Raw genomic sequence first — 18,811 nt, 5'->3', positions numbered from 1 at the left:
AGGAAGGCTATTAGTGGTCCTCTGATCAATTTCATTAACTCTAGTGGCTATTTGACCCATTTGAATCTCCAGGTTCTTGATGGATGCTCTGGTTTCCTGTCTAAAACCTGTCAATATTGCTTTCAGATTATTGTTCTGTTGAAAACCGCCCTGAAAATTATTGTTGAAGTTCTGAGGTATCTGAGGTTGATCCCTCAATCCAAAATTTGGGTGATTCCTCCATCCCTGGTTGTATGTCTTAGAATATGGATCATTGTTGGGATTTCTAAGACCACTCCCCATGTAATTCACCTGTTCAAAAGAAGGTTGAGCATAATCATAATTATCATTTTGCATAGAGTTACCTCACATGTCATAGGAGACTTCCTGTGGTGGATTTTGGGTGTTGATAGTTGAGACTTGCATGCCACCCATCTATTGAGTAAGTAGATTTATTTGCTGAGACATCAGCTTATTCTGAGCAAGAAGAGCATTAACAGCATCTACTTCCAACACGCCTCTCTTCTGAGGGGTTTCAGAATTCACAAGATTCCTGTTAGAGGAGTATAAATATTGGTTGCTTGCAACCAATTCAATTAGCTCAATGGTATCCTCCGGTGTCTTCTTCTTGTACAATGAACCTCCTGCAGAATTGTCTAAGCACATTTTGGACATTTCACCCAAGTCTTCATAAAAGATATCTAGTTGAGTCCATTTGGAGAACATGTTCAGAGGGCATTGCCTAGTTAGTAGCTTGTATCTCTCCCAAGTTTCATGCAGAGTTTCACCATCCTTCTGTCTGAAGGTCTGAACCTCCACCCTAAGCTTAGTCAGCTTCTTTGGTGGAAAAAAATTTGTGAGAAACTTAGTGACCACCTTATTCCAAGTATCCAAACTCTCCTTGGGTTGGGAATCTAGACATAGCTTTGCTCCATCCCTCAGAGCAAACTGGAAGAGCATGAGTTTGTACACATCTAGGTTTACTCCATTTGTCTTCACAATATCACAAATTTGTAGAAAACTAGAAATAAACTGATTTGGGTCTTCGTGGGGAAGACCATGATACTGGCAGTTTTGTTGCACCAGAGTGACCAGTTGAGGCTTCAACTCAAAGTTGTTCACAGCAATGGGAGGTACCATAATGCTCTTTCCATACAGATCCGCTGTAGGAGCGGAGAAAGAACCAAGTACTCTCCTTTGTTGTTCATTCCCATTTGGATTTGCTGCATTGGCATTCTCAGTATTAGTTGGATCCATAGTGAATTCTGCAGCCTTGTAAAGTCTTGCTTGTTGTAAATGCCGCCTGAAAGTCCTTTCAGGTTCAGGATCAAAGTCTAAGAGATGTTCTTTGTCTCTGTTCCTGCGCATAAACAAACAGAAAATAAGAAAGAATGGGAATCTCTATATCAGAGTGCAGAGAATTCCCAATGAGGTAACTTGTGTAAAGAAATAATATATATATATATATATATATATATATATATATATATATATATATATATATATATATATATATACTTACTAACCGGCAACGGCACCAAAAAACTTGGTGTGGTATTTTACAAACCACACTACTAACCGGCAAGTGCACCGGGTTGTACCAAGTAATACCTTACGTGAGTAAAGGTCGATCCCACGAGGATTGATGGATCAAGCAACAATAGCGTTTGATAGGATTAACTTAGTTAGGCAAGCAGAAAATGGTTTTGAGATATTCAAAGAGCATTAAACAGCAAATTTGGAATATTAAAGACAGACAGATAAATAAGTTGAGAATAAAGTATTGAGAAAGCAGTTAAGGTTTCAGAGTTATCTATTTTCCGGATTAACTTTTATTACTAATTAATTTAATCATGCAAGATTTAATTTCATGGCAAACTATATGTGACTAGACCCTAATTCCTTAGACCTTCCTAGTCTCCTCTAAAATTCATTAATTGCTAATTCCTTGGTCAATTAATTCCAATTAGAGGGTGATGATCAATTTCTAGTTTATATGCCAAAAGAATCCTAATTATCCACAAATAAGGGGATTATATGTCACGTATCCCATTAAATACAAACAATTAAGAATTCAGTATAATATGTTTTCAAGTTGTTGTTCAAGTAAAGAGCTTTTCCAAGTTTTACAAGAACTCAATTAGAACATGGGTCATACTTTCGTTCCACCCATATTCATAAAATAAAGAACGAAAATAATTATTGAAATATAAATCAAGACATGAATTAAATTAAAAAGATCAAACGAATCAATCCATGAAAATAGACAGAGCTCCTAACCTTAACAATGAAGGAATAGTTGCTCATGGTCCAGAGAAGAAAAATAAGGGTTCTAGTAACAATGTGTTCTTTCTGTCTAAATGTACAGAGTTCCTATTTATAACTAATCCTCATAAATTTAAAATCTAATTATCTAAAAATAATATCTTTTCCTAAAAAATAAGATTTGAAATTAAATTCAAATTAATTAACAAGTCTTTCGCTGATGGGTGGGGACCACCTGAATTGTCCATTCTGCAGCTTCTAATTTGTATTTTCTGGACTGAAAACTGAGTCAAAATGCGGCCCAAAATCCATGCTAGCGATTTCTGCAAATTCTACAGATCGCGCACGTCACGCGTACGCATCAGTTACGCATACGCATCGCTGGTCTTCTTCGCAAGTCACGCGGACGCGTCGCTGAGCAAATCTTCAATTCACGTGTACGCGTCAGTCACGCGTACGCGTCGCCATGGATACTTCCAGATCACGCGCACGCGTACATGTCGCTCCTCGCAGCCATCTCCTTTGATTCTTGTGCTGCAGAAACTCCATCAAACCTAGCCGAATGCTACCTAAAATAAACAGTATTGCACAAAAACTCAAAATAGCATCTATAGTGGCTAAAATATAATTAATTCTTGATTAAACTCATTCACTAGGAAAAGATAAACAAGATGCTCACGCATCACTTACCTGCATTGGCCCACAAAAATCTTACTATTCTAGTGCTAAGCCTCTAAAAAAAATCTATATCCACAGTCTGTTGTCACTCACAAACTTTCTAAATGTTTCAATTTACTCCCTTGGTTGTGGATGAAGGCCGATCTTCTCCTCCTGTATAATTATGTCATTGAAATCTCCTAAGAATAGTTACGCCTCCCCTTTTTCAACATTTTGATTTGTGAGTTCTCTCCATTGTCCTCGTCACTGCCTAAATCTCGTATCACCATACACAAAACAGTAGCTCCGGGAACAACTTTCATTATCCTTAATATACGTTTTAATAAATCTATCAGATCGCAAATAAACTACAACATTAAATTTTTATTCTATAGTAGGCAAAGAACTCTGGACAAATTCCGGGATTCAACACAAAATGTAGTTGTAAAAATGTAGTCTTTGATTAAGCCTTCCTATTTTACATTGACTCGCCATTATCTCTATTAAAAATAAAATATCCGGCTTCAACTTTTTGCAGAGACAATTAATCTCCGCCACTGTCGCAGGAGCCACAACCCCGCGATAGTTCCAGCTTAATAAACTCATGGTTGAGGGTGGGGATTGTATTGGCCCGCCTCCTCAGCCTTATCCTTTGAAATTTTTCTTGTTTCCTCCATGATACGTGTGCTCCTCTGTTCAGTTCTTGCAACTTCAACTCTTATTCTGCCTCTCTTTATCCTTCTGCTGCTCACCATGTCCTCCTCTTCTTCATGCTCAGCACATTGGATCATTAGTATTTCTGAAACTTTTCTCTTTCTTTTGATATTCAATTTATTTTTTATGTACCGGATGAGTTCAACTTCCTATGCACATTCGATTTCCAATGTTGGTAGCACATATTAATGCTCCTCTTCATATGCTAATTCTACTATGTAGTAGCTCTGATGAGCGGATAATTTATACGCTTTTTGGCATTGTTTTAAGGTAGTTTTTAATAGGATCTAGCTACTTTTTGGGATGTTTTTATTAGTTTTTATGCAAAATTCATATTTCTGGACTTTACTATGAGTTAGTATATTATTCTATGATTTCAGATATTTTCTGGCTGAAATTGAGGGACCTGAGCAAAAATCTGATTCAGAGGCTGACAAAGAACTGCTGATGCTGTTGGATTCTGACCTTCCTGCACTCGAAGTGGATTTTTTGGAGCTACAGAACTCCAAATGGTGCGCTCTCAATTGCGTTGGAAAGTAGACATCCAGGGATTTCCAGCAATAGATAATAGTTCATATTTTGCTCGAGTTTTAACGACGCAAACTGGCATTCAAACGCCCCTTCTCTGCCCTATTCTGAAGTCAAAACGCCAGAACTGGCATAAAAGTTGGAGTTAAACGCCCAAACTGGCACCAAAGCTGGCGTTTAACTCCAAGAGAAGCCTCTACACGTGCAAAGCTCAATGCTCAGTCCAAGCACACACCAAGTGGCCTGGAAGTGGATTTCTACATCACTTACCTATTTCTGTAAACCCTAGTAGCTAGTTTCATTATAAATAGGACCTTTTACTATTATATTTTCATCTTCGAATTATAGAGACATTCTGGATATCATATTTTCATATTTGGGGAGGCTGGCCATTCGGCCATGCCTGGACCTCCAGACCACTTATGTATTTTCAACGGTGGAGTTTCTACACACCATAGACTAAGGTGTGGAGCTCTGCTGTTCCTCGAGTATTAATGCAATTACTACTATTTTCTATTCAATTCAAGCTTTTTCTTGTTCTAAGATATTCACTCGCACTTCAACCTGATGAATGTGATGATCCGTGACACTCATCATCATTCTCACCTATGAACTCGTGACTGACAATCACTTCCGTTCTACTTAAGATTGATCGTGTATCTCTTAGCCTCCATTTCGAAAGATCGGACTCTTCGTGGTATAAGCTAGAATTATTGGCGGCCATTCCTGAGATCCGGAAAGTCTAAACCTTGTCTGTGGTATTCCGAGTAGGATCTGGGAAGGGATGACTGTGACGAGCTTCAAACTCACGAGTGTTGGGCGTAGTGACAGACGCAAAAGGATAGTAAATCCTATTCCAACATGATCGAGAACCGACAGATGATTAGCCATGCGGTGACAGCGCATTTTGGACCATTTTCACTGAGAGGACGGGAGGTAGCCATTGACGCCGGTGAAACCCAACATACAGCTTGCCATTGAAAGGAGTATGAAGGATTGGATGAATGCAGTAGGAAAGCAGAGATTCAAGAGGGATGAAGCATCTCCATACGCTTATCTGAAATTTCCACCAATGAATTACATAAGTATCTCTATCTTTTTTTATGTTTTATTTATCCTTTAATTATGAAAACTCTATCACCCATTTGAATCCGCCTGACTGAGATTTACAAGGTGACCATAGCTTGCTTCAAGCCGACAATCTCCGTGGGATCGACCCGTACTCACGTAAGGTTTATTACTTGGACGACCCAATGCACTTGCTGGTTAGTTGTTCGAAGTGGTGAAAAAGAGTGAGATTACAATTGTGCGTGCCAAGTTGTTGGCGCCATTGTGTATCACAATTTCGTGCACCAAGTTTTTATTTGTTGGACAACTGACGGTTCATCTTGTTGCTCAGATTAGGTAATTTTTATTTTCTTTTCAAAAATCTTTCAAAAGTTTTTTTTTATTTGTTTTGGTTTTTCCAAAATAATTTTCGAAAAATCCAAAAAAATTCATAAAATCATAAAAACTCAAAATTATTTCATGGTTCTTGTTTGAATCTAATGCCAAATTTTAAGTTTGGTATCAATTGCATGATTTTAATTGTCATGCAATTTTCGAAACACATGCATTGTGTTCTTGATGATCTTCAAGTCGTTCTTGATGAATTGCCTTGTTTGATCTTCATGATTTATTGATTTGCACTGCATGATGTTCTACATATGCATTCTTGCATTCATATGGCCCAAACATGAGAAAGTTCTAAGTTTGGTGTCCTCAATGTTTTCTTTCATTAAGAAAACTGAGTTCTTGTTGTTCATCTTGATCTTCAAGATTGTTCTTGGTGTTCATCTTGACATTCATAATGTTCTTGCATATATCTTGTGTTTTGATCCAAGAATTATATGTTTTGACTCATTTTGTTATTTTTCAAAATTGAAAAGATATAGTCTTGAATAAAGAATTTAGCAAAATAAAGATCCAAGAACATAAAGCAGAGGAATTACAGAAAAAAAGCTGGGCGTTCAAAACACCTAGTGAGGAAGGAAAACTGGCGTTTAAACGCCCAAACCATGCAGCAATTGGGTGTTAAACGCCCAAAACATGCAGCTCCTGGGCATTTAACGCCAGGATGACACAAGGAGAGGAATTTTGTTTTCAAATCAAATCTTTTTCAAATCTTCATTTTTTTTCAAAATCAAATCTTTTTCAAATTAAATATTTTCAATCATATCTTTTTCAAAATCATATCTTTTCAAACATATCTTTTTCAAAAATCAAATCTTTTTAAAATTTCTTTTTCAAATCTTTTTCAAAATAAATTTCAATCATATCTTTTTCAAATCATATCTTTTTCAAAAATTTGATTTCAAAACCACCTTTTTCAACTAACTAATTGATTTTTTTGTTTGTTTTACTATTTCTTATCTTTTTCAAAATCACCTTTTCACTCTTAATTTTCGGAAAACATTAACCTTTTTTTAAATCCCTTTTAATTAACTAATTATTTTAAATTTTAATTTTCGAAAATTTCTTCCACTCTCTCATCTTTTTCTATTTTAACACTAAGATTCCTCCTTCATTGTCAATTCGAACTCCATCTCTCTTTGAATGTTTGAATTCTTCCTTACCTACATCATCCTTCTATTCTTGTTTTTCTCTGACACCTCAAGGAATCTCTATACTGTGACATAGAGGATTCCATATTTTCTTTGTTCTCTTCTCTTTCATATGAGTAGGAACAAAGATAAAGGCATACTTGTTGAAGCTGATCCTGAACCTGAAAGGACTCTGAAGAGGAAGGTAAGAGCATCTAAAGCACAAAACGCTGAAGAAGACCTCACTAAAATTTTCGAAAAGGAAGCAGCAAAAGAAACAATTATGGCCGAACCAAACAACAATGCAAGGAAGATGCTTGGTGATTTTACTACACCAACTTCCAACTTATATGGAAGAAGCATCTCAATCCCTGCCATAGGAGCAAACAATTTTGAGCTAAAGCCTCAATTAGTTTCTCTACTGCAACAGAACTGCAAGTTTCATGGACTTCTATCAGAAGACCCTTATCAGTTCTTAACTAAGTTCTTGCAGATCTGTGATACTGTTAAGACCAATGGAGTTGATCCTGAAGTCTACAAGCTTATGCTTTTTCCTTTTGCTGTAAGAGACAGAGAAAGAACATGGTTAGACTCACAACCTAGAGATAGCCTGGACTCTTGGGACAAGCTGGTCATGGATTTCTTAGCCAAGTTCTTTCCTCCTCAAAAGCTGAGCAAGCTTAGAGTGGATGTTCAGACCTTCAGACAAAAAGATGGTGAGTCCCTCTATGAAGCTTGGGAAAGATACAAGCAGCTGACCAAAAGGTTTTCTTCTGACATGCTTTCAGAATGGACCACATTAGATATATTCTATGATGGTCTGTCTGAATTTTCCAAGATGTCACTGGACCACTCTACAGGTGGATCCATTCACCTAAAGAAAACGCCTGCACAAGCTCAGGAACTTATTGAAATGGTTGCCAATAACCATTTCATGTATACCTCTGAGAGGAATCCTATGAGTAATGGGACACCTCAAAAGAAAGGAGTTCTTGAAATTGATGCTCTGAATGCCATACTGACTCAGAACAAAATATTGACCCAACAGGTCAATATGATCTCTCAGAGTCTGAATGGATTGCAAAATGCATCCAACAGTACTAAAGAAGCATCTTCTGAAGAAGAAGCTTATGATCCTGAGAACCCTGCAATGGCGGAGATGAATTACATGGGTGAAGCCTTTGGCAACACCTATAATTCTTCATGGAAAAATCATCCAAATTTTTCATGGAAGGATCAACAGAAACAAGGCTTCAATAATAACAATGGTGGAAGAAACAGGTTTAGCAATAGCAAACCTTTCCCATCATCATCTCAGCAACAGACAGAGCATTCTGAGCAAAATCCTTCTAGCTTAGCAAACATAGTCTCTGATCTGTCTAAGGCCACTCTTAGTTTCATGACTGAAACAAGATCCTCCATTATAAATTTGGAGGTACAAGTGGGCCAGCTGAGTAAAAGGGTTACTAAAACTCCTCCTATCACTCTCCCAAGCAATACAGAAGAGAATCCCAAAGGAGAGTGCAAGGCCATTGATATAATCAACATGGCTGAAACCTTAGAGAAGGAGGAGGACGTGAATCCCAATGAGGAAGACCTCAGGGAACGTCGTCAGTACAGAATACCCTAATGAGGAACCAAAGGAATCTAAGGCTTATACAAAGACCATAGAGATTCCCTTGGACCTCCTTTTACCATTCATGAGCTCTGATGACTATTCATCTTCTGAAGAGAATGAAGACATTGTTGAAGGGCAAGTTGCCCAATATTTAGGAGCAATCATGAAGCTGAATGCCAAGCTGTTTGGTAATGAGACTTGGGAGGTAGAGCCTCCCTTGCTCACCAATGAACTGAATATATTGGTTCAATAAAATTTACCTCAAAAGAAACAAGATCCTGGTAAATTCTTAATACCCTGTACCATAGGCCCATGACTTTTGAAAAAGCTCTGTGTGACCTGGGGTCAGGGATAAACATGATGCACCTCTCTGTAATGGAGAGACTGAGAATCTATGAGGTACAGGCTGCCAAATTCTCATTGGAGATGGCAGATAAATCTATGAAAAAGGCTTATGGACTAGTAGAGGATGTGCTAGTGAAGGTTGAAGGCCTTTACTTTCCTGCTGATTTCATAATCCTAGACACTAGGAGGGATGAGGATGAATCCATCATCCTTGGAAGACCCTTCCTAGCCACAGCAAGAGCTGTAATTGATGTTGACAGAGGAGAGTTGATCCTTCATGTGAATGAAGAATGCCTTGTAGTAAAGACTCAAGGTTCTCCATCTGTAACCATGGAGAGTAAGCATAAAGAGCTTCTCCCAATACAGAGTCAAACAGAGCCCCCACATTCAAACTCTAAGTTTGGTGTTGGAAGGCCACAACCAAACTCTAAGTTTGGTATTGAGAGATCTCAACCATACTCTGGTCATCTGTGAGACTCCATGAGAGCTCACTGTCAAACTATTGACATTAAAGAAGCGCTTATTGGGAGGCAACCCAATTTTATTTTAATTTTATCTATATTATTTTGTTTTCTTTTTAGGTTGATGATCCTGTGAAGTCACAAAGACAATAACAAAAATAAAGAAAAAAAAATCAAAAATAGCATTGAAAACAGCACACCTTGGAGGAAGGACTTACTGGCGTTTAAACGCCATTAAGGGTAGCAAAATGGGCATTTAAATGCCCAATCTGGCACCTTTCTAGGCGTTTAAACGCCAGAATAGGGCACCAGACTGGCATTTAAATGCCAGAACAGGGCAACAAACTGGTGTTTAGACGCCAGAATAGGAAGGAAAACTGGCGTTTAAACTCCAGAACAGGGCAGCAGACTGGTGTTTAAACGCTAGAATTGCACTCCTAGGCGTTGTAAATGTCCAATTGGAGCAAGGATGAAGAATTCCTTGACCCCTCAGGATCTATGGACCCCACAGGATCCCCACCAACTTCAACTCACTCTCTCTCCTCTTCACACCTTTCTACAACACTCTTCCCCAAATATTCTTCACCATTCACTTCCTTAACTCTTCCCCAAAAACCCCCACCTACCTTTAAAATTCAAAACCATTCCCCTCCCAAACCCACCCTTGGCCGAACCCTATACACCCTCCATCTCCTCCATTTTCTTCTTCTTCTACATCTTTCTTTCTTCTTTTGCTCGAGGACGAGCAAACATTTTAAGTTTGGTGTGGTAAAAGCATTGATTTTTATTTTTCCATAACCATTTATGGCATCTAAGACCAGAGAAACCTCTAGAAAGAGGAAAGGAAAGACAAAAGCTTCCACCTCTGAGTCATGGGAGATGGAGAGATTCATCTCAAGGGTCCTTAGCTCAGTAGTAGAGCATTTGACTGCACACCAAGAGAGCCCACTCATAGACCTCAACAAGAGCATGAGGAATTTCCTCATCAAAAAATCCCTGAGATGCCTCAAGGGATGCAATTCCCTCCACACAATTATTGGGAGCAACTCAACACTTCTTTGGAAAGCTTAAGTTACAACATGGACCAATTAAGGGTGGAACACCAAGAGCACTCCTTCATTCTCCATGAGTTTGAGAAGATCAAAGAGCTATGAGGGAGGAGCAACAAAGGCAAGGAAGAGACATAGAGGAGCTCAAGAGCACCATTAGACCTTCAAGAGGAAGACGTCACCCTCACTAAGGTGGACTCATTCCTTAATCTCCTTGTCTATTTATTTTTCTGTTTTCAATTTTTATGCTGTAGGTTCTATCTATGTTTGTGTCTTCACTACATGATCATTAGTGTCTAGTGTCTATGTCTTAAAGCTATGAATAACCCCATGAATCTTTCACCTCTCTTAAATGAAAAATGTGCTTAATTACAAAAGAACAAGAAGTACTTGGATTTCAAATTTTATCTTGAAACTAGTTTAATTATTTTGATGTGGTGGCAATACTTTTTGTTCTCTGAATCAATGCTTGAATAGTGCATATTTTTTATCTTGTTGTTTATGAATGTTAAAGTTGTTGGCTCTTGAAAGAATGATGAACAAAGAGAGAAATGTTATTGATAATCTGAAAATCATGAAATTGATTCTTGAAGCAAGAAAAAGAAGGAAAAAAAATTTGACGAAAAAAAAGAAAGAAAGAAAAAGAAAAAGCAAGCAGAAAAAGCCAATAGCCCTTAAAACCAAAAGGCAAGGGTAAAAAGGATCCAAGACTTTGAGCATTAATGGATAGGAGGGCCCAAGAAAATAAAATACATACCTAAGCGGCTAAATCAAGCTGTCCCTAACCATGTACTTGTGGTATGCAGGTCCAAGTGAAAAACTTGAGACTGAGTGGTTAAAGTCGTGATCCAAAGCAAAAGAGTGTGCTTAAGAACTCTGGACACCTCTAACTGGGGACTTTAGCAAAGCTGAGTCACAATCTGAAAAGGTTCACCCAGTTATGTGTCTGTGGCATTTATGTATCCGGTGGTAATATTGGAAAACAAAGTGCTTAGGGTCACGGGCAAGACTCATAAAGTAGCTGTGTTCAAGAATCAACGCACTGAACTAGGAGAATCAATAACACTATCTAAAATTCTGAGTTCCTATAGATGCTAAGCATTCTAAATTTCAAAGGAAAAAGTGAGATGCCAAAACTGTTTAGAAGCAAAAAGCTACAAGCCCCGCTCATCTAGTTAGGACTAAGTTTCATTGATACCGTGGGATTCATTGTATATTCTCTTCTTTTTATCCAATTTTATTTTCAGTTTCTTGGGGACAAGTAACAATTTAAGTGTGGTGTTGTGATGAGCGGATAATTTATACGCTTTTTGGCATTGTTTTTAGATAGTTTTTAGTAAGATCTAGCTATTTTTTGGGATGTTTTTATTAGTTTTTATGCAAAATTCATATTTCTGGACTTTACTATGTCTTTGTGTGTTTTTTGTGATTTCAGGTATTTTCTGGCTGAAATTGAGGGACCTGAGCAAAAATCTGATTCAGAGGCTGACAAAGGACTGCTGATGTTGTTGGATTCTGACCTCCCTGCACTCGAAGTAGATTTTCTGGAGATACAGAACTCTAAATGCCGTGCTCTCAATTGCGTTGGAAAGTAGACATCTAGGGCTTTCCAGAAATATATAATAGTCCATACTTTTTTCGAGTTTTGATGACGCAAACTGGCGTTCAAATGCCCCTTCTCTGCCCTATTCTGAAGTCAAAACGCCAGAACTGGCATAAAAGTTGGAGTTAAACGCCCAAACTAGCACCAAAGCTAGCATTTAACTCCAAGAGAAGCCTCTACACGTACAAAGCTCAATGCTCAGCCCAAGCACACACCAAGTGGGCCCAGAAGTGGATTTCTGCATCACTTACCTATTTCTGTAAACCCTAGTAGCTAGTTTCATTATAAATAGGACCTTTTACTATTGTATTTTCATCTTCGGATCATAGAGACATTCTGGATATCATATTTTCATATTTGGGGAGGCTGGCTATTCGGCCATGCTTGGACCTCCAGACCACTTATGTATTTTCAACGGTGGAGTTTCTACACACCATAGATTAAGGTGTGAAGCTCTACTGTTCCTCGAGTATTAATGCAATTACTATTATTTTCTATTCAATTCAAGCTTATTCTTGTTCTAAGATATTCACTCGCACTTCAACCTGATAAATGTGATGATCCGTGACAGTCATCATCATTCTCACCTATGAACGCGTGACTGACAACCACTTCCGTTCTACTTAAGATTGAGCGTGTTTCTCTTAGCCTCCATTCCAAAAGATCGGAGTCTTCGTGGTATAAGCTAGAATTATTGGCGGCCATTCCTGAGATCCGAAAAGTCTAAACCTTGTCTGTGGTATTCCGAGTAGGATCTGGGAAGGGATGACTGTGACGAGCTTCAAACACGCGAGTGTTGAGCGTAGTGACAGACGCAAAAGGATAGTAAATCCTATTCCAACATGATCGAGAACCGACAGATGATTAGCCGTGCGGTGACAGCGCATTTTGGACCATTTTTACTGAGAAGACGGGAGGTAGCCATTGACACCGGTGAAACCCAACATACAACTTGCCATAGAAAGAAGTATGAAAGATTGGATGAAGGCAGTAGGAAAGCAGAGATTCAAGAGGGATGAAGCATCTCCATACGCTTATCTGAAATTCCCACCAATGAATTACATAAGTATCTCTATCTTTATTTTATGTTTTATTTATCTTTTAATTATGAAAACTCTATCACCCATTTGAATCCACCTGACTAAGATTTACAAGGTGACCATACCTTGCTTCAACCCGACAATCTCAGTGGGATCGACCCTTACTCACGTAAGGTTTATTACTTGGACGACCCAGTGCACTTGCTGGTTAGTTGTGCGAAGTTGTGAAAAAGAGTGATATTACAATTGTGCATACCAAGTTGTTGGCGCCATTGTGTATCACAATTTCGTGCACCAAGCTCCCATTATCATCTCTTTGGAAGATTCTTTCTTTTCCCTTTTCCTTCCTATCCACTGCATGTCCATGCCTATTAGTAATCTCCTGTTAATCATTAGCTTTAATCATGTAAGCTCCTTCCTTCTCCTTATTCATCATTGTTATGTCTTCCTATACAACATCGTTCAATCTATTGTGCTTTCTCCTGAACAACTCCTTGTCCATGACTCCCATAGTTCTATTCCCATCCCTCCTTCTTGCATCTTGCTGCCTTCTTGAGCCTCCAACCTTATACCCTTTACTATTTGCTTTACAATTATCCTCAATTAGGTCCATACCAGCTCAAAAGACTTCGTTGCCTTTGTCTATCACCTGTTGCCATTTGTTTCTAGCCACTCCATCCTCTAGACTCCAGTCTATCAAAGTTGGTATAACCATTTTCTTTTTTAATGGGCTTGGTCCATCTCTATTCTTGATCTTACCCTTTTTTTTCGCCTTGTTGATATTCTCAAAAGCTCATTCTATGTTATAATCTTGATAGGTTTGATTACACTATCTCATTTGCTGATTTCTGGAATCTTTTCCACCTGCCACTTTCTTGACGTGTCTCTTCTACTTTTTCTTCTCTGATTTTCTAAATTTTCTCCTGAAAATTCATTGATGCTTCTCTTTAGAGATCTTCATGCTCTACTTGCTATTGATTCTTGAGCTTTTCTCACATATATTTTTATGTCCTGAGACTCATGTGTCACCCTTTCCTCATATGAAGCTCCATTTATGCTCTTTCTTGCACCTCTTTTCCAGCATAAAATCTCAAAGATTTGGCCTGACTAGCTCCTAGACCAGCCGTGTAAAGAGGCACGCCTTCATCCCATAGTTCCATTGTTGTCTCATTTTTACTCTCCTTCTTCGCATGTCCCACAATTCCACAGTTGAGGCAGCATGAATTCTGCAATCTCTCATACTTGAAATGAACCCACACGTTGGATAAGTTATAGGTCTTCAACCAAAAACTAGTAAGCAAAGGCTTTGCTATCTTCAACATAACTCTCACTCTGAGATAGGTCCAACTCCACTCCACCTTTTCCTCCACCATCGCACCTTCGCTACCAATAACAATAGTACCGACAGCAACAACAACAAGCTCATCAATAAAATTCAACAACAACAACAATTTCATAATTCAAATTTAATAATAACAAAATAATTTCATAAATTAGTTTCAACAACAACAATAATAATACAAAAAATCAGAATAATCTCATAAAAAACAACAATCTCAGAGTAGAAAAGAGAAGAATAGTGAGACATAGAGGTGGCATAGTGGCATAGAACTAGAACAAAGGCGGTGCGGCGAGCACAGAGAACAGAGACGACATAGTGGACCATCGGCGAGTATATGAAATAGAGGCGCAATGGATTCGACCCCAAGTACAAGATTGGCTACGGCGGGTTTGGCCCCGTCTACCTCGCAGACGATGAAGACGATAGTGATGGCAGAGCAAGCAAGAATGATGGAGGAGCTCGATGGTGACGACAGAGCGAGCGAGAGTGACAGTAAAGCGAGTGAGAGAGAACGAGCAACCGAGAGAATGAGAGAGGAAGTAAGAGAAAGGGAGAAAGATATATATATATATATATATATATATATATATATATATATATATATATATATAGAGAGAGAGAGAGAGAGAGAGAGAGAGAGAGAAAGAGCAGAGAGGGAGAGGCAGAGTGAGAAAAAAGCAGAGAGGGAAAAGGGAAAGGGGAAAAGGAAAGGGTGGGTGGGTTTAGGGTTTTTTATTTTTTAATTAATAAGGACATTTTAGTATTTTCAAATATTTTAGTCTCTACTTTTATCTCAAACCAAACAGGATATTGAGACATAATTCAGTCCTGTACACTTTACGCCAAACACACTAGAACTTCTTTCCGTCTCAATCTTCTAGTCTTTGTCTCTCAGTCTCAGTCTCAGTCTTTCAGTCTCTCTTCCAAACACTACCTAAGTTTTTTGTGTCAAGGTAGCTCTTTAGTATAGGTTTTCAATCGATAATCATTGGCTTAAGTTATCGGGTGATGAAGCACCCATCAGATTTAATCACCCAAGCCTCTCCTTGACACAATCAACACCATAAGCACATAACTAGGAGGATCTTTTTATATATCTCAGACATAGGTGCCCAGAGCCTCTTTGAACTCTAAGTGCTTTATCTCAAGGAAACTCTTAATATAAGTTTTCAGTCAATACTTCCGAACCAGTTGGTTCAAGGTATCAGGTGATAAAGCATCCCTCAGATTTACTTATCCAAGTCTCTCCTTGACATAATAGTACCACAAACACTTCACTAAATTCTAGATATTGGTGCTCAGAGCCTTGATATTCTTTTTGTTCTTTTTCTTTTTTTTATTTGAAAAATCACTGCTTTATGGTTCAGATCTTGGATTCCCATAATACTTTTCTAGATTTTTGCTTTTGAATATTCTACCTCTTTTTCTACAGGTTTCATACATATTAAGTCCATTAATGTAATTACATCCTTTCATACGTGATCCGCTTTTATTAAATCCCCCTTTTTATTCATCCTCAATAATTTTCATTCAAATATTCTCCTCACATAAGCAATTGCTAGAAAAACAAGCAAGCAAAATTTAAACACAGTAAAACTTACAAAGAAAAGGAAAAATAGAAAACATACAAAAGAAAATATAACAATAAAAAGAAATATATGATTAACCACTAAAAAAAACAAAGTTACCACTTTCTACTCATTATCATTGTCCTATTCGTTCTCATGCGACTTAGATCGGAATCTGTGTCATACGAGGGAGTAGCTGGCTCCTTCTCCTTTCTCTTCTTAAATAATCACATCTTAGTCTTGTAAAATAATCTCAACGAATGTACAAGTTTCACTTTCAATATCAAACTTAGAGTTTGGTTAAGTCTCTAAGTCCGGACATTTAAGTGATATGAGAATGAGTAAAATACTTTTATAAAGTAAATGTGAAGGAGGAAGATATGAACATATAATGAAGTGAATGTGTAGTGTGTACTAAATTTTTAAGTTTATTTATAGTGGAGTAGAGTGTGAAGTGTGTGGTTGAGAATAGATGATGGAGTGTATGGTGTGCATGTGTGTAGAGAGCATTTATATAAGACAAGAACTAGATGACAAAATTAGAATCATTGAAATTTAAAAAAATAAATTCATGGAAGTAGTGTGTAACATTAAAGGTTGCATATTTGCATGTCAAATCAGAGATTGGAAAGAGCGACATTGAGAAGGATGATATATATGCATACATAGTGGTTGCATGATGATCCTTGGGAAGACAAACAATTATAGTGGTAGTCATAAAAGAAAAACAAAGATAATCATGCATGCAAAGTTTTTAGAAAACTATTGTTAAAATTATAATTAATAAAAAAAATTATGAACAAGAATTAAAGACACTTAGAGGGAGCAAATCATTGTGAGCAAGGAGGTGATTCTCAAAAGTGCTGAACTTGAGCCGTGGGAGCCAAACTTTGACCTTTAGTGCTAGACTTGACCATGGGCGTCCATATTTGAACATAATGCATAGGTGCTGGCACCACCCCTTTTTTTTTTTGAAACTAAATAATAAAAAATACTTTTATTGAAAAAGAGAAGAAAATGATATAACTGTGGTTGGGTTACCTCCCAATAAGTACTCTTTATCAATAACTTTTTAGATTAACAAATCAATTAGATCAATCTTCATACAGCTTTCTGATTCACTAGGGTGTTGCATGGTTTTAAAGACATTAAAAACCATTTGTTCATCATACACCCTTAGTGTTAACTCACCATTTTTGACATCTACGAGAGCTTATCCGGTGGCTAAGAAAGGTTTCTCTAAGATGATGGAGGCATCTTCATCCTCTTCCATATCATAGATCACGAAATCGATAAGGAAGATGAAATTTTTTCATTTTGATCAATGTGTTTTTCATTATCCCATGTGAACACTTTATTGATCTATCAGCCAGTTGCAAGAATATCCTTATTGGCTTCACTTCTTCAATTTGTAGTTTCGTCATCATGGATAGGAGCATCAAATTAGTGCTTACTCCTAAATCATACATTGCCTTTCTAATGGTGACATCCCAATAGTACAAGGAATTTGAAAATTTTCTGGATTTTTCAATTTTTGTGACAGTTTTCTTTAAGTAATGAAAGTGTATTTCTTGGTGAATATCACTATTTCATCTTTCTTGAGGGTTCTTTTCTTGGATAACAGATTCTTCATGAATTTGGTATAGAGTGACATTTGTTCCAGGACTTCTGCGAAAGAAATACTTATTTGAAACTTTTTGAATATCTCTAGAAATTTGGAGAATTGCTTCTCTTGATTCTGCTTTTGTAGCTTTTTAAGATATGAAATTCTCGATACACATGCCTTTACACTCTCCATCTTGATTTCTATTGGTACATGATTATTCTCCTTCTCTGGTTTCTCCTCCCTTTTTTTGAAGAATCCTTTGCTTTTTCTTATTCTCCTTGGGAGTCTCCTTGCTAATCACTCTTTTGTTCCTCAGGTTGATAGCCTTGCATTCCTCTCTAGAATTAGGTATTGTATCACTTGAAAAGGAGTTTGTTGGTTTCTCTGGCAATTTTTTAGTAATTTGTCCCACTCGCACCTCTAGATTTTTGATGGAAGTTTCTTGGTTTTTAAACTTTCTCGTGTCTCTTGCATGAAACTTTGAATTTGTTGAACAAACGCAGCAGTAGATTGGGATAGTTTTCCCAGAGCAAGCTCAAGAGGTGAAGATTTTTGAGGATTTTGGGATTGCATAGGGTTAGCTTTCTGTTGGTATGGAACATTAAAGTTTCTTTGTCCTTGATTCTCCTAACTAAAATTTGGGTGATTTCTTCATCCAGGATTGTATATTTTTTAGAATGGGTCATTTTATGTCCTGGAGAAATTTTCCAATAATTTACTTGCTCGGTAGACAGTTCGACATCTTGAAATAGCTCACACCCTTCATTCTTACGAGCTCTTCTACATAAATCACACGTTGCGATGTATGTTTCAATGGCTGAAACTTGCATTTGTCCCATTTATTTTGTAGTCAGAAAATTTGTTGAGACATAAGTTTGTTTTGTGTTAGAATTGCATCCATGGTGTCTAACTCCGTTACTCTTTTTTTCACATTCTTCTCAGTTGAGTACATGAAATTATTGGTAGCCACTATTTTAATTAATTTAACGCTTTTTCAGGTGTTTTTCTATGTAATGAGCCTCCTGCTGATGAGTCAATCATGGTTCTTGAGGCTTGAGAAGCTCCATCATAGAAAGTTTGGATTTCCATCTACTCTGAGAAAGCATGGTGTGGGCATTTTCTCAACATCTCTTTGTATCTTTCTCAGGCTTTATATAGTGATTCACCATCTTTCTGGGAGAAGGAATTTATGTCATTTCTCAGCCGAGTCAACTTATAAGGTGAAAAGTATTTAGTTAAAAATTTGTTAACTAAATCATCCCATGTTGCTATGCTCCCTAGAGGTTGAGCTTTGAGCCACTGCTTGGCTCTATCTCTCAAAGAAAAAAATAAATAATCGTAACTTTAGGGCTAACTCCATTATTCTTTACCATGTCAGATAGCTACAGAAAACTAGATATGTGGATATTAGGATCCTCTTGAGGGCTACCACTGAATTGGTCTTATTGTACCAA

At 37.5% G+C, this 18,811-nt stretch overlaps 1 non-coding gene across 1 annotated transcript; it reads left to right on the top strand.

The window, feature by feature from the left end:
- Positions 1-18,457: 18,457 nt before the first annotated feature.
- Positions 18,458-18,563, top strand: LOC112799154 (small nucleolar RNA R71). Its single transcript, XR_003200733.1, has one exon. It is a non-coding gene; the product is annotated as a small nucleolar RNA R71 (small nucleolar RNA).
- Positions 18,564-18,811: the final 248 nt, after the last annotated feature.

Source organism: Arachis hypogaea, chromosome 4 (genome assembly GCF_003086295.3).
Source record: "Arachis hypogaea cultivar Tifrunner chromosome 4, arahy.Tifrunner.gnm2.J5K5, whole genome shotgun sequence".
In the NCBI taxonomy this organism is placed as follows: Eukaryota; Viridiplantae; Streptophyta; class Magnoliopsida; order Fabales; family Fabaceae; genus Arachis; species Arachis hypogaea.
This window is presented reverse-complemented; position numbering and strand designations above follow the sequence as displayed.